The sequence below is a fragment of the Carassius gibelio genome, chromosome B19, assembly GCF_023724105.1.
Source record: "Carassius gibelio isolate Cgi1373 ecotype wild population from Czech Republic chromosome B19, carGib1.2-hapl.c, whole genome shotgun sequence".
NCBI classification, from domain to species: Eukaryota; Metazoa; Chordata; class Actinopteri; order Cypriniformes; family Cyprinidae; genus Carassius; species Carassius gibelio.
In genome coordinates, this window is record NC_068414.1 from 4,053,892 (window position 1) to 4,066,251 (window position 12,360).

The following is a 12,360-nucleotide window of genomic DNA, read 5'->3' on the forward strand; positions in this document are numbered from 1 at the left end:
TATGCGACTTCAGCTAATGATGGGTCCATCCGATATTATTCCATCCAAAAGTTTTGGGTGGAGGCACAGGTCACAGAGGGAGTTCTGCTTCGACGTCAGCCCGAGCCAAAGGACATGCGTTGGCCGGGAATCGAACCCGGGTCAACTGCTTGGAAGGCAGCTATGCTCACCACTATACCACCAACGCAGCAGGCATTCAGCAACTTGCGCCGTCAGTAAGAAGGCTCGAAGTGCACGAGTCGCCGATAGGGCTAGAGGAGCAGATGAGATCTTTGTTTGGACCCGTCACTAAAGAGAGCCTTCAAGAATTTGCATCCCGTCACGTACAAGAAAACGCTGCCTTCCCATCCGGCTAAATAAACACGAAGTGGTCAAACGCAGAGAGTGCCCATTCAGACGATGACCAGGGGCAAGCCCTCTCGCAGCATGCTGGCGGACGGTCAAACTGATTCTGCTCTTGACATTTCGATGTAGCTCTGCAGTGAGCAGAGCACCCAAAAATACAGGTCTCTCGCAAAAGTTCCCCTCCACGGAAATCTTTAGTAAAAGGCGAAAGATTTATGCGACAATGAAGAGAAACTCGAGCTGTGTCTGCAAACGCTCGGGCCTGTGCGCTGCCTCTGTTAAACTACTACGCTCGCCAAGGGTCATCAAGGGTGACAACGCCTGCCCACATGTGTTTCGTCAGCACCCCCCCCACTCCAAAACGGAGGAGTAAAACTCAAAAAAGTCCCCTCGGCCCACCAATAACCAAAAGCCCAATCAAGGCAATCTCTTTCTCATGCCTCTATCTGAAAAGTTGGATAAAATCTTATATGAAAAAAAAAGTCTTTTAAAGAAATCCCTTATTCCGAGGTCACCGTAGCCACCAGATCCAGTCTGTATCCGCTTCAGTCACCCGGATCCAGTCCGTATCCAGAGAAGATGGTGGATCAACACCTAGAAAGGACCTCTATGGCCCAGAAACACAGCGGAGACCGTGACAACTAGATGAGCCGCAGATACAAATCCCCTGTAAAGACCACCTGGACAAGACCACAGGAAACAGATGATTCTTCTGCACAGTCTGACATTCCTGCAGCCTGGAGCTGATCTACTGGTTTCGTCTGACAAGGGGAGAACTGTCTCCCCGACTGAGCCTGGTTTCTCACCGGGTTTTTTCTCCATCTTTTCACCGATCGAGTTTTGGTTTCTTGCCTCTGTCGCCTCTGGCAGGCGGAGCTTGGGACACTTCATGTACAGAGATATCGTTGACTTGATTGCAAATTATTGCACAGATACTATTTAAAACTTAGCTGAATGATGTCATCAAAGAGTTCAATAACGAAATGCCTTTAACTGTCATTTTGCTTTTTGACGCACTGTGTTCCTAATTAATGTTGTTCAGTTGCATTGACGCAATACTTTTTGTTTAAAGCGCAATTAAAAAAAAAAAAAAAAAAGAGTCCAAACAATGACCCCTGCTACGGGTAGTGTTCCAAGTGTTATGCGACTTCAGCTAATGATGGGTCCATCAGAAATTTTACGGTGCTAGGGCTGGGTCTGCGTCAGAAGAAGCCATGCATTGTTTAGTTATGTCAGTGCAGTGCCGTCGGTTGGGGGAGAAACGGCAGCATGCACGGCTCCTCGTTAGTATAGTGGACAGTATCTCCGCCTGTCACGCGGAAGGCCGGGGTTCGATTCCCCGACGGGGAGAGCTGGTTCTTTTCGTCTTCCGAACGATCCATCCAAAATTTTTGGTTGGAGTCGCAGGTCACAGAATGAGTTCTGCTTCGACGTCAGCCCGAGCCAAAGGACATGCGTTGGCCGGGAATCGAACCCGGGTCAACTGCTTGGAAGGCAGCTATGCTCACCACTATACCACCAACGCAGGTGGAAGTCAGCAGCTTTATTGACGCACTGTGTTCCTAATTAATGTTGTTCAGTTGCATTGACACAATACTTTTTGTTTAAAGCGCAATTTAAAAAAAAAAAAAAAAAAAAAGAGTCCAAACAATGACCCCTGCTACGGGTAGTGTTGCAAGTGTTATGCGACTTCAGCTAATGATGGGTCCATCCGATATTATTCCATCCAAAAGTTTTGGGTGGAGGCACAGGTCACAGAGGGATATCTGCTTCGACGTCAGCCCGAGCCAAAGGACATGCGTTGGCCGGGAATCGAACCCGGGTCAACTGCTTGGAAGGCAGCTATGCTCACCACTATACCACCAACGCAGCAGGCATTCAGCAACTTGCGCCGTCAGTAAGAAGGCTCGAAGTGCACGAGTCGCCGATAGGGCTAGAGGAGCAGATGAGATCTTTGTTTGGACCCGTCACTAAAGAGAGCCTTCAAGAATTTGCATCCCGTCACGTACAAGAAAACGCTGCCTTCCCATCCGGCTAAATAAACACGAAGTGGTCAAACGCAGAGAGTGCCCATTCAGACGATGACCAGGGGCAAGCCCTCTCGCAGCATGCTGGCGGACGGTCAAACTGATTCTGCTCTTGACATTTCGATGTAGCTCTGCAGTGAGCAGAGCACCCAAAAATACATGTCACTCGCAAAAGTTCACCTCCACGGAAATCTTTATTAAAAGGCGAAAGATTTATGCGACAATGAAGAGAAACTCGAGCTGTGTCTGCAAACGCTCGGGCCTGTGCGCTGCCTCTGTTAAACTACTACGCTCGCCAAGGGTCATCAAGGGTGACAACGCCTGCCCACATGTGTTTCGTCAGCACCCCCCCCCCACTCCAAAACGGAGGAGTAAAACTCAAAAAAGTCCCCTCGGCCCACCAATAACCAAAAGCCCAATCAAGGCAATCTCTTTCTCATGCCTCTATCTGAAAAGTTGGATAAAATCTTATATGAAAAAAAAAAGTCTTTTAAAGAAATCCCTTATTCCGAGGTCACCGTAGCCACCAGATCCAGTCTGTATCCGCTTCAGTCACCCGGATCCAGTCCGTATCCAGAGAAGATGGTGGATCAACACCTAGAAAGGACCTCTATGGCCCAGAAACACAGCGGAGACCGTGACAACTAGATGAGCCGCAGATACAAATCCCCTGTAAAGACCACCTGGACAAGACCACAGGAAACAGATGATTCTTCTGCACAGTCTGACATTCCTGCAGCCTGGAGCTGATCTACTGGTTTCGTCTGACAAGGGGAGAACTGTCTCCCTGACTGAGCCTGGTTTCTCACCGGGTTTTTTCTCCATCTTTTCACCGATCGAGTTTTGGTTTCTTGCCTCTGTCGCCTCTGGCAGGCGGAGCTTGGGACACTTCATGTACAGAGATATCGTTGACTTGATTGCAAATTATTGCACAGATACTATTTAAAACTGAACTTAGCTGAATGATGTCATCAAAGAGTTCAATAACGAAATGCCTTTAACTGTCATTTTGCTTTTTGACGCACTGTGTTCCTAATTAATGTTGTTCAGTTGCATTGACGCAATACTTTTTGTTTAAAGCGCAATTAAAAAAAAAAAAAAAAAAAGAGTCCAAACAATGACCCCTGCTACGGGTAGTGTTCCAAGTGTTATGCGACTTCAGCTAATGATGGGTCCATCAGAAATTTTACGGTGCTAGGGCTGGGTCTGCGTCAGAAGAAGCCATGCATTGTTTAGTTATGTCAGTGCAGTGCCGTCGGTTGGGGGAGAAACGGCAGCATGCACGGCTCCTCGTTAGTATAGTGGACAGTATCTCCGCCTGTCACGCGGAAGACCGGGGTTCGATTCCCCGACGGGGAGAGCTGGTTCTTTTCGTCTTCCGAACGATCCATCCAAAATTTTTGGTTGGAGTCGCAGGTCACAGAAGGAGTTCTGCTTCGACGTCAGCCCGAGCCAAAGGACATGCGTTGGCCGGGAATCGAACCCGGGTCAACTGCTTGGAAGGCAGCTATGCTCACCACTATACCACCAACGCAGGTGGAAGTCAGCAGCTTTATTGACGCACTGTGTTCCTAATTAATGTTGTTCAGTTGCATTGACACAATACTTTTTGTTTAAAGCGCAATTTAAAAAAAAAAAAAAAAAAAGAGTCCAAACAATGACCCCTGCTACGGGTAGTGTTGCAAGTGTTATGCGACTTCAGCTAATGATGGGTCCATCCGATATTATTCCATCCAAAAGTTTTGGGTGGAGGCACAGGTCACAGAGGGAGTTCTGCTTCGACGTCAGCCCGAGCCAAAGGACATGCGTTGGCCGGGAATCGAACCCGGGTCAACTGCTTGGAAGGCAGCTATGCTCACCACTATACCACCAACGCAGCAGGCATTCAGCAACTTGCGCCGTCAGTAAGAAGACTCGAAGTGCACGAGTCGCCGATAGGGCTAGAGGAGCAGATGAGATCTTTGTTCAGACCCGTCACTAAAGAGAGCCTTCAAGAATTTGCATCCCGTCACGTACAAGAAAATGCTGCCTTCCCATCCGGCTAAATAAACACGAAGTGGTCAAACGCAGAGAGTGCCCATTCAGACGATGACCAGTGGCAAGCCCTCTCGCAGCATGCTGGCGGACGGTCAAACTGATTCTGCTCTTGACATTTCGATGTAGCTCTGCAGTGAGCAGAGCACCCAAAAATACAGGTCACTCACAAAAGTTCCCCTCCACGGAAATCTTTAGTAAAAGGCGAAAGATTTATGCGACAATGAAGAGAAACTCGAGCTGTGTCTCCAAAGGGTCGGGCCTGTGCGCTGCCTCTGTTAAACTACTACGCTCGCCAAGGGTCATCAAGGGTGACAACGCCTGCCCACATGTGTTTCGTCAGCACCCCCCCCCCCCCCCCCCACTCCAAAACGGAGGAGTAAAACTCAAAAAAGTCCCCTCGGCCCACCAATAACCAAAAGCCCAATCAAGGCAATCTCTTTCTCATGCCTCTATCTGAAAAGTTGGATAAAATCTTATATGAAAAAAAAAGTATTTTAAAGAAATCCCTTATTCCGAGGTCACCGTAGCCACCAGATCCAGTCTGTAACCGCTTCAGTCACCCGGATTCAGTCCGTATCCAGAGAAGATGGTGGATCAACACCTAGAAAGGACCTCTATGGCCCAGAAACACAGCGGAGACCGTGACAACTAGATGAGCCGCAGATACAAATCCCCTGTAAAGACCACCTGGACAAGACCACAGGAAACAGATGATTCTTCTGCACAGTCTGACATTCCTGCAGCCTGGAGCTGATCTACTGGTTTCGTCTGACAAGGGGAGAACTGTCTCCCCGACTGAGCCTGGTTTCTCACCGGGTTTTTTCTCCATCTTTTCACCGATCGAGTTTTGGTTTCTTGCCTCTGTCGCCTCTGGCAGGCGGAGCTTGGGACACTTCATGTACAGAGATATCGTTGACTTGATTGCAAATTATTGCACAGATACTATTTAAAACTGAACTTAGCTGAATGATGTCATCAAAGAGTTCAATAACGAAATGCCTTTAACTGTCATTTTGCTTTTTGACGCACTGTGTTCCTAATTAATGTTGTTCAGTTGCATTGACACAATACTTTTTGTTTAAAGCGCAATTCAAAAAAAAAAAAAAAAAAAAGAGTCCAAACAATGACCCCTGCTACGGGTAGTGTTGCAAGTGTTATGCGACTTCAGCTAATGATGGGTCCATCCGATATTATTCCATCCAAAAGTTTTGGGTGGAGGCACAGGTCACAGAGGGAGTTCTGCTTCGACGTCAGCCCGAGCCAAAGGACATGCGTTGGCCGGGAATCGAACCCGGGTCAACTGCTTGGAAGGCAGCTATGCTCACCACTATACCACCAACGCAGCAGGCATTCAGCAACTTGCGCCGTCAGTAAGAAGACTCGAAGTGCACGAGTCGCCGATAGGGCTAGAGGAGCAGATGAGATCTTTGTTCAGACCCGTCACTAAAGAGAGCCTTCAAGAATTTGCATCCCGTCACGTACAAGAAAACGCTGCCTTCCCATCCGGCTAAATAAACACGAAGTGGTCAAACGCAGAGAGTGCCCATTCAGACGATGACCAGTGGCAAGCCCTCTCGCAGCATGCTGGCGGACGGTCAAACTGATTCTGCTCTTGACATTTCGATGTAGCTCTGCAGTGAGCAGAGCACCCAAAAATACAGGTCACTCACAAAAGTTCCCCTTCACGGAAATCTTTAGTAAGAGGCGAAAGATTTATGCGACAATGAAGAGAAACTCGAGCTGTGTCTCCAAACGCTCGGGCCTGTGCGCTGCCTCTGTTAAACTACTACGCTCGCCAAGGGTCATCAAGGGTGACAACGCCTGCCCACATGTGTTTCGTCAGCACCCCCCCCCCCACTCCAAAACGGAGGAGTAAAACTCAAAAAAGTCCCCTCGGCCCACCAATAACCAAAAGCCCAATCAAGGCAATCTCTTTCTCATGCCTCTATCTGAAAAGTTGGATAAAATCTTATATGAAAAAAAAAGTATTTTAAAGAAATCCCTTATTCCGAGGTCACCGTAGCCACCAGATCCAGTCTGTAACCGCTTCAGTCACCCGGATTCAGTCCGTATCCAGAGAAGATGGTGGATCAACACCTAGAAAGGACCTCTATGGCCCAGAAACACAGCGGAGACCGTGACAACTAGATGAGCCGCAGATACAAATCCCCTGTAAAGACCACCTGGACAAGACCACAGGAAACAGATGATTCTTCTGCACAGTCTGACATTCCTGCAGCCTGGAGCTGATCTACTGGTTTCGTCTGACAAGGGGAGAACTGTCTCCCCGACTGAGCCTGGTTTCTCACCGGGTTTTTTCTCCATCTTTTCACCGATCGAGTTTTGGTTTCTTGCCTCTGTCGCCTCTGGCAGGCGGAGCTTGGGACACTTCATGTACAGAGATATCGTTGACTTGATTGCAAATTATTGCACAGATACTATTTAAAACTGAACTTAGCTGAATGATGTCATCAAAGAGTTCAATAACGAAATGCCTTTAACTGTCATTTTGCTTTTTGACGCACTGTGTTCCTAATTAATGTTGTTCAGTTGCATTGACACAATACTTTTTGTTTAAAGCGCAATTCAAAAAAAAAAAAAAAAAAAAGAGTCCAAACAATGACCCCTGCTACGGGTAGTGTTGCAAGTGTTATGCGACTTCAGCTAATGATGGGTCCATCCGATATTATTCCATCCAAAAGTTTTGGGTGGAGGCACAGGTCACAGAGGGAGTTCTGCTTCGACGTCAGCCCGAGCCAAAGGACATGCGTTGGCCGGGAATCGAACCCGGGTCAACTGCTTGGAAGGCAGCTATGCTCACCACTATACCACCAACGCAGCAGGCATTCAGCAACTTGCGCCGTCAGTAAGAAGACTCGAAGTGCACGAGTCGCCGATAGGGCTAGAGGAGCAGATGAGATCTTTGTTCAGACCCGTCACTAAAGAGAGCCTTCAAGAATTTGCATCCCGTCACGTACAAGAAAACGCTGCCTTCCCATCCGGCTAAATAAACACGAAGTGGTCAAACGCAGAGAGTGCCCATTCAGACGATGACCAGTGGCAAGCCCTCTCGCAGCATGCTGGCGGACGGTCAAACTGATTCTGCTCTTGACATTTCGATGTAGCTCTGCAGTGAGCAGAGCACCCAAAAATACAGGTCACTCACAAAAGTTCCCCTTCACGGAAATCTTTAGTAAGAGGCGAAAGATTTATGCGACAATGAAGAGAAACTCGAGCTGTGTCTCCAAACGCTCGGGCCTGTGCGCTGCCTCTGTTAAACTACTACGCTCGCCAAGGGTCATCAAGGGTGACAACGCCTGCCCACATGTGTTTCGTCAGCACCCCCCCCCCCCCCACTCCAAAACGGAGGAGTAAAACTCAAAAAAGTCCCCTCGGCCCACCAATAACCAAAAGCCCAATCAAGGCAATCTCTTTCTCATGCCTCTATCTGAAAAGTTGGATAAAATCTTATATGAAAAAAAAAGTATTTTAAAGAAATCCCTTATTCCGAGGTCACCGTAGCCACCAGATCCAGTCTGTAACCGCTTCAGTCACCCGGATTCAGTCCGTATCCAGAGAAGATGGTGGATCAACACCTAGAAAGGACCTCTATGGCCCAGAAACACAGCGGAGACCGTGACAACTAGATGAGCCGCAGATACAAATCCCCTGTAAAGACCACCTGGACAAGACCACAGGAAACAGATGATTCTTCTGCACAGTCTGACATTCCTGCAGCCTGGAGCTGATCTACTGGTTTCGTCTGACAAGGGGAGAACTGTCTCCCCGACTGAGCCTGGTTTCTCACCGGGTTTTTTCTCCATCTTTTCACCGATCGAGTTTTGGTTTCTTGCCTCTGTCGCCTCTGGCAGGCGGAGCTTGGGACACTTCATGTACAGAGATATCGTTGACTTGATTGCAAATTATTGCACAGATACTATTTAAAACTGAACTTAGCTGAATGATGTCATCAAAGAGTTCAATAACGAAATGCCTTTAACTGTCATTTTGCTTTTTGACGCACTGTGTTCCTAATTAATGTTGTTCAGTTGCATTGACGCAATACTTTTTGTTTAAAGCGCAATTTAAAAAAAAAAAAAAAAAAAGAGTCCAAACAATGACCCCTGCTACGGGTAGTGTTCCAAGTGTTATGCGACTTCAGCTAATGATGGGTCCATCAGAAATTTTACGGTGCTAGGGCTGGGTCTGCGTCAGAAGAAGCCATGCATTGTTTAGTTATGTCAGTGCAGTGCCGTCGGTTGGGGGAGAAACGGCAGCATGCACGGCTCCTCGTTAGTATAGTGGACAGTATCTCCGCCTGTCACGCGGAAGACCGGGGTTCGATTCCCCGACGGGGAGAGCTGGTTCTTTTCGTCTTCCGAACGATCCATCCAAAATTTTTGGTTGGAGTCGCAGGTCACAGAAGGAGTTCTGCTTCGACGTCAGCCCGAGCCAAAGGACATGCGTTGGCCGGGAATCGAACCCGGGTCAACTGCTTGGAAGGCAGCTATGCTCACCACTATACCACCAACGCAGGTGGAAGTCAGCAGCTTTATTGACGCACTGTGTTCCTAATTAATGTTGTTCAGTTGCATTGACACAATACTTTTTGTTTAAAGCGCAATTTAAAAAAAAAAAAAAAAAAAAGAGTCCAAACAATGACCCCTGCTACGGGTAGTGTTGCAAGTGTTATGCGACTTCAGCTAATGATGGGTCCATCCGATATTATTCCATCCAAAAGTTTTGGGTGGAGGCACAGGTCACAGAGGGAGTTCTGCTTCGACGTCAGCCCGAGCCAAAGGACATGCGTTGGCCGGGAATCGAACCCGGGTCAACTGCTTGGAAGGCAGCTATGCTCACCACTATACCACCAACGCAGCAGGCATTCAGCAACTTGCGCCGTCAGTAAGAAGACTCGAAGTGCACGAGTCGCCGATAGGGCTAGAAGAGCAGATGAGATCTTTGTTCAGACCCGTCACTAAAGAGAGCCTTCAAGAATTTGCATCCCGTCACGTACAAGAAAACGCTGCCTTCCCATCCGGCTAAATAAACACGAAGTGGTCAAACGCAGAGAGTGCCCATTCAGACGATGACCAGTGGCAAGCCCTCTCGCAGCATGCTGGCGGACGGTCAAACTGATTCTGCTCTTGACATTTCGATGTAGCTCTGCAGTGAGCAGAGCACCCAAAAATACAGGTCACTCGCAAAAGTTCCCCTCCACGGAAATCTTTAGTAAAAGGCGAAAGATTTATGCGACAATGAAGAGAAACTCGAGCTGTGTCTGCAAACGCTCGGGCCTGTGCGCTGCCTCTGTTAAACTACTACGCTCGCCAAGGGTCATCAAGGGTGACAACGCCTGCCCACATGTGTTTCGTCAGCACCCCCCCCCCCCCCCCACTCCAAAACGGAGGAGTAAAACTCAAAAAAGTCCCCTCGGCCCACCAATAACCAAAAGCCCAATCAAGGCAATCTCTTTCTCATGCCTCTATCTGAAAAGTTGGATAAAATCTTATATGAAAAAAAAAGTATTTTAAAGAAATCCCTTATTCCGAGGTCACCGTAGCCACCAGATCCAGTCTGTATCCGCTTCAGTCACCCGGATCCAGTCCGTATCCAGAGAAGATGGTGGATCAACACCTAGAAAGGACCTCTATGGCCCAGAAACACAGCGGAGACCGTGACAACTAGATGAGCCGCAGATACAAATCCCCTGTAAAGACCACCTGGACAAGACCACAGGAAACAGATGATTCTTCTGCACAGTCTGACATTCCTGCAGCCTGGAGCTGATCTACTGGTTTCGTCTGACAAGGGGAGAACTGTCTCCCCGACTGAGCCTGGTTTCTCACCGGGTTTTTTCTCCATCTTTTCACCGATCGAGTTTTGGTTTCTTGCCTCTGTCGCCTCTGGCAGGCGGAGCTTGGGACACTTCATGTACAGAGATATCGTTGACTTGATTGCAAATTATTGCACAGATACTATTTAAAACTGAACTTAGCTGAATGATGTCATCAAAGAGTTCAATAACGAAATGCCTTTAACTGTCATTTTGCTTTTTGACGCACTGTGTTCCTAATTAATGTTGTTCAGTTGCATTGACGCAATACTTTTTGTTTAAAGCGCAATTTAAAAAAAAAAAAAAAAAAAAGAGTCCAAACAATGACCCCTGCTACGGGTAGTGTTCCAAGTGTTATGCGACTTCAGGTAATGATGGGTCCATCAGAAATTTTACGGTGCTAGGGCTGGGTCTGCGTCAGAAGAAGCCATGCATTGTTTAGTTATGTCAGTGCAGTGCCGTCGGTTGGGGGAGAAACGGCAGCATGCACGGCTCCTCGTTAGTATAGTGGACAGTATCTCCGCCTGTCACGTGGAAGACCGGCGTTCGATTCCCCGACGGGGAGAGCTGGTTCTTTTCGTCTTCCGAATGATCCATCCAAAATTTTTGGTTAGAGTCGCAGGTCACAGAAGGAGTTCTGCTTCGACGTCAGCCCGAGCCAAAGGACATGCATTGGCCGGGAATCGAACCCGGGTCAACTGCTTGGAAGGCAGCTATGCTCACCACTATACCACCAACGCAGGTGGAAGTCAGCAGCTTTATTGACGCACTGTGTTCCTAATTAATGTTGTTCAGTTGCATTGACACAATACTTTTTGTTTAAAGCGCAATTTAAAAAAAAAAAAAAAAAAAAAGAGTCCAAACAATGACCCCTGCTACGGGTAGTGTTGCAAGTGTTATGCGACTTCAGCTAATGATGGGTCCATCCGATATTATTCCATCCAAAAGTTTTGGGTGGAGGCACAGGTCACAGAGGGAGTTCTGCTTCGACGTCAGCCCGAGCCAAAGGACATGCGTTGGCCGGGAATCGAACCCGGGTCAACTGCTTGGAAGGCAGCTATGCTCACCACTATACCACCAACGCAGCAGGCATTCAGCAACTTGCGCCGTCAGTAAGAAGACTCGAAGTGCACGAGTCGCCGATAGGGCTAGAGGAGCAGATGAGATCTTTGTTCAGACCCGTCACTAAAGAGAGCCTTCAAGAATTTGCATCCCGTCACGTACAAGAAAACGCTGCCTTCCCATCAGGCTAAATAAACACGAAGTGGTCAAACGCAGAGAGTGCCCATTCAGACGATGACCAGTGGCAAGCCCTCTCGCAGCATGCTGGCAGACGGTCAAACTGATTCTGCTCTTGACATTTCGATGTAGCTCTGCAGTGAGCAGAGCACCCAAAAATACAGGTCACTCACAAAAGTTCCCCTCCACGGAAATCTTTAGTAAAAGGCGAAAGATTTATGCGACAATGAAGAGAAACTCGAGCTGTGTCTCCAAACGCTCGGGCCTGTGCGCTGCCTCTGTTAAACTACTACGCTCGCCAAGGGTCATCAAGGGTGACAACGCCTGCCCACATGTGTTTCGTCAGCACCCCCCCCCCCACACTCCAAAACGGAGGAGTAAAACTCAAAAAAGTCCCCTCGGCCCACCAATAACCAAAAGCCCAATCAAGGCAATCTCTTTCTCATGCCTCTATCTGAAAAGTTGGATAAAATCTTATATGAAAAAAAAAGTATTTTAAAGAAATCCCTTATTCCGAGGTCACCGTAGCCACCAGATCCAGTCTGTAACCGCTTCAGTCACCCGGATTCAGTCCGTATCCAGAGAAGATGGTGGATCAACACCTAGAAAGGACCTCTATGGCCCAGAAACACAGCGGAGACCGTGACAACTAGATGAGCCGCAGATACAAATCCCCTGTAAAGACCACCTGGACAAGACCACAGGAAACAGATGATTCTTCTGCACAGTCTGACATTCCTGCAGCCTGGAGCTGATCTACTGGTTTCGTCTGACAAGGGGAGAACTGTCTCCCCGACTGAGCCTGGTTTCTCACCGGGTTTTTTCTCCATCTTTTCACCGATCGAGTTTTGGTTTCTTGCCTCTGTCGCCTCTGGC

At 48.1% G+C, this 12,360-nt stretch overlaps 8 non-coding genes across 8 annotated transcripts; 1 reads left to right on the forward strand and 7 right to left on the reverse strand.

Moving 5' to 3' along the window:
* Nucleotides 1-472: 472 nt before the first annotated feature.
* Nucleotides 473-587, reverse strand: LOC127980887 (U5 spliceosomal RNA). The gene has a single exon (XR_008159888.1). It is a non-coding gene; the product is annotated as a U5 spliceosomal RNA (small nuclear RNA).
* A 1,036-nt stretch (nt 588-1,623) lies between these two features.
* On the forward strand, nt 1,624-1,695 carry trnad-guc (transfer RNA aspartic acid (anticodon GUC)). Its single transcript has one exon. It is a non-coding gene; the product is annotated as a tRNA-Asp (tRNA).
* An 804-nt stretch (nt 1,696-2,499) lies between these two features.
* LOC127981050 (U5 spliceosomal RNA) lies at nt 2,500-2,614 on the reverse strand. The gene has a single exon (XR_008160042.1). It is a non-coding gene; the product is annotated as a U5 spliceosomal RNA (small nuclear RNA).
* A 1,919-nt stretch (nt 2,615-4,533) lies between these two features.
* LOC127980139 (U5 spliceosomal RNA) lies at nt 4,534-4,649 on the reverse strand. Its single transcript, XR_008159176.1, has one exon. It is a non-coding gene; the product is annotated as a U5 spliceosomal RNA (small nuclear RNA).
* Nucleotides 4,650-6,036: 1,387 nt separating this feature from the next.
* On the reverse strand, nt 6,037-6,152 carry LOC127981009 (U5 spliceosomal RNA). Its single transcript, XR_008160004.1, has one exon. It is a non-coding gene; the product is annotated as a U5 spliceosomal RNA (small nuclear RNA).
* Nucleotides 6,153-7,532: 1,380 nt separating this feature from the next.
* On the reverse strand, nt 7,533-7,648 carry LOC127981010 (U5 spliceosomal RNA). The gene has a single exon (XR_008160005.1). It is a non-coding gene; the product is annotated as a U5 spliceosomal RNA (small nuclear RNA).
* Nucleotides 7,649-9,571: 1,923 nt separating this feature from the next.
* LOC127980331 (U5 spliceosomal RNA) lies at nt 9,572-9,686 on the reverse strand. Its single transcript, XR_008159361.1, has one exon. It is a non-coding gene; the product is annotated as a U5 spliceosomal RNA (small nuclear RNA).
* Nucleotides 9,687-11,614: 1,928 nt separating this feature from the next.
* On the reverse strand, nt 11,615-11,730 carry LOC127980140 (U5 spliceosomal RNA). Its single transcript, XR_008159177.1, has one exon. It is a non-coding gene; the product is annotated as a U5 spliceosomal RNA (small nuclear RNA).
* Nucleotides 11,731-12,360: the final 630 nt, after the last annotated feature.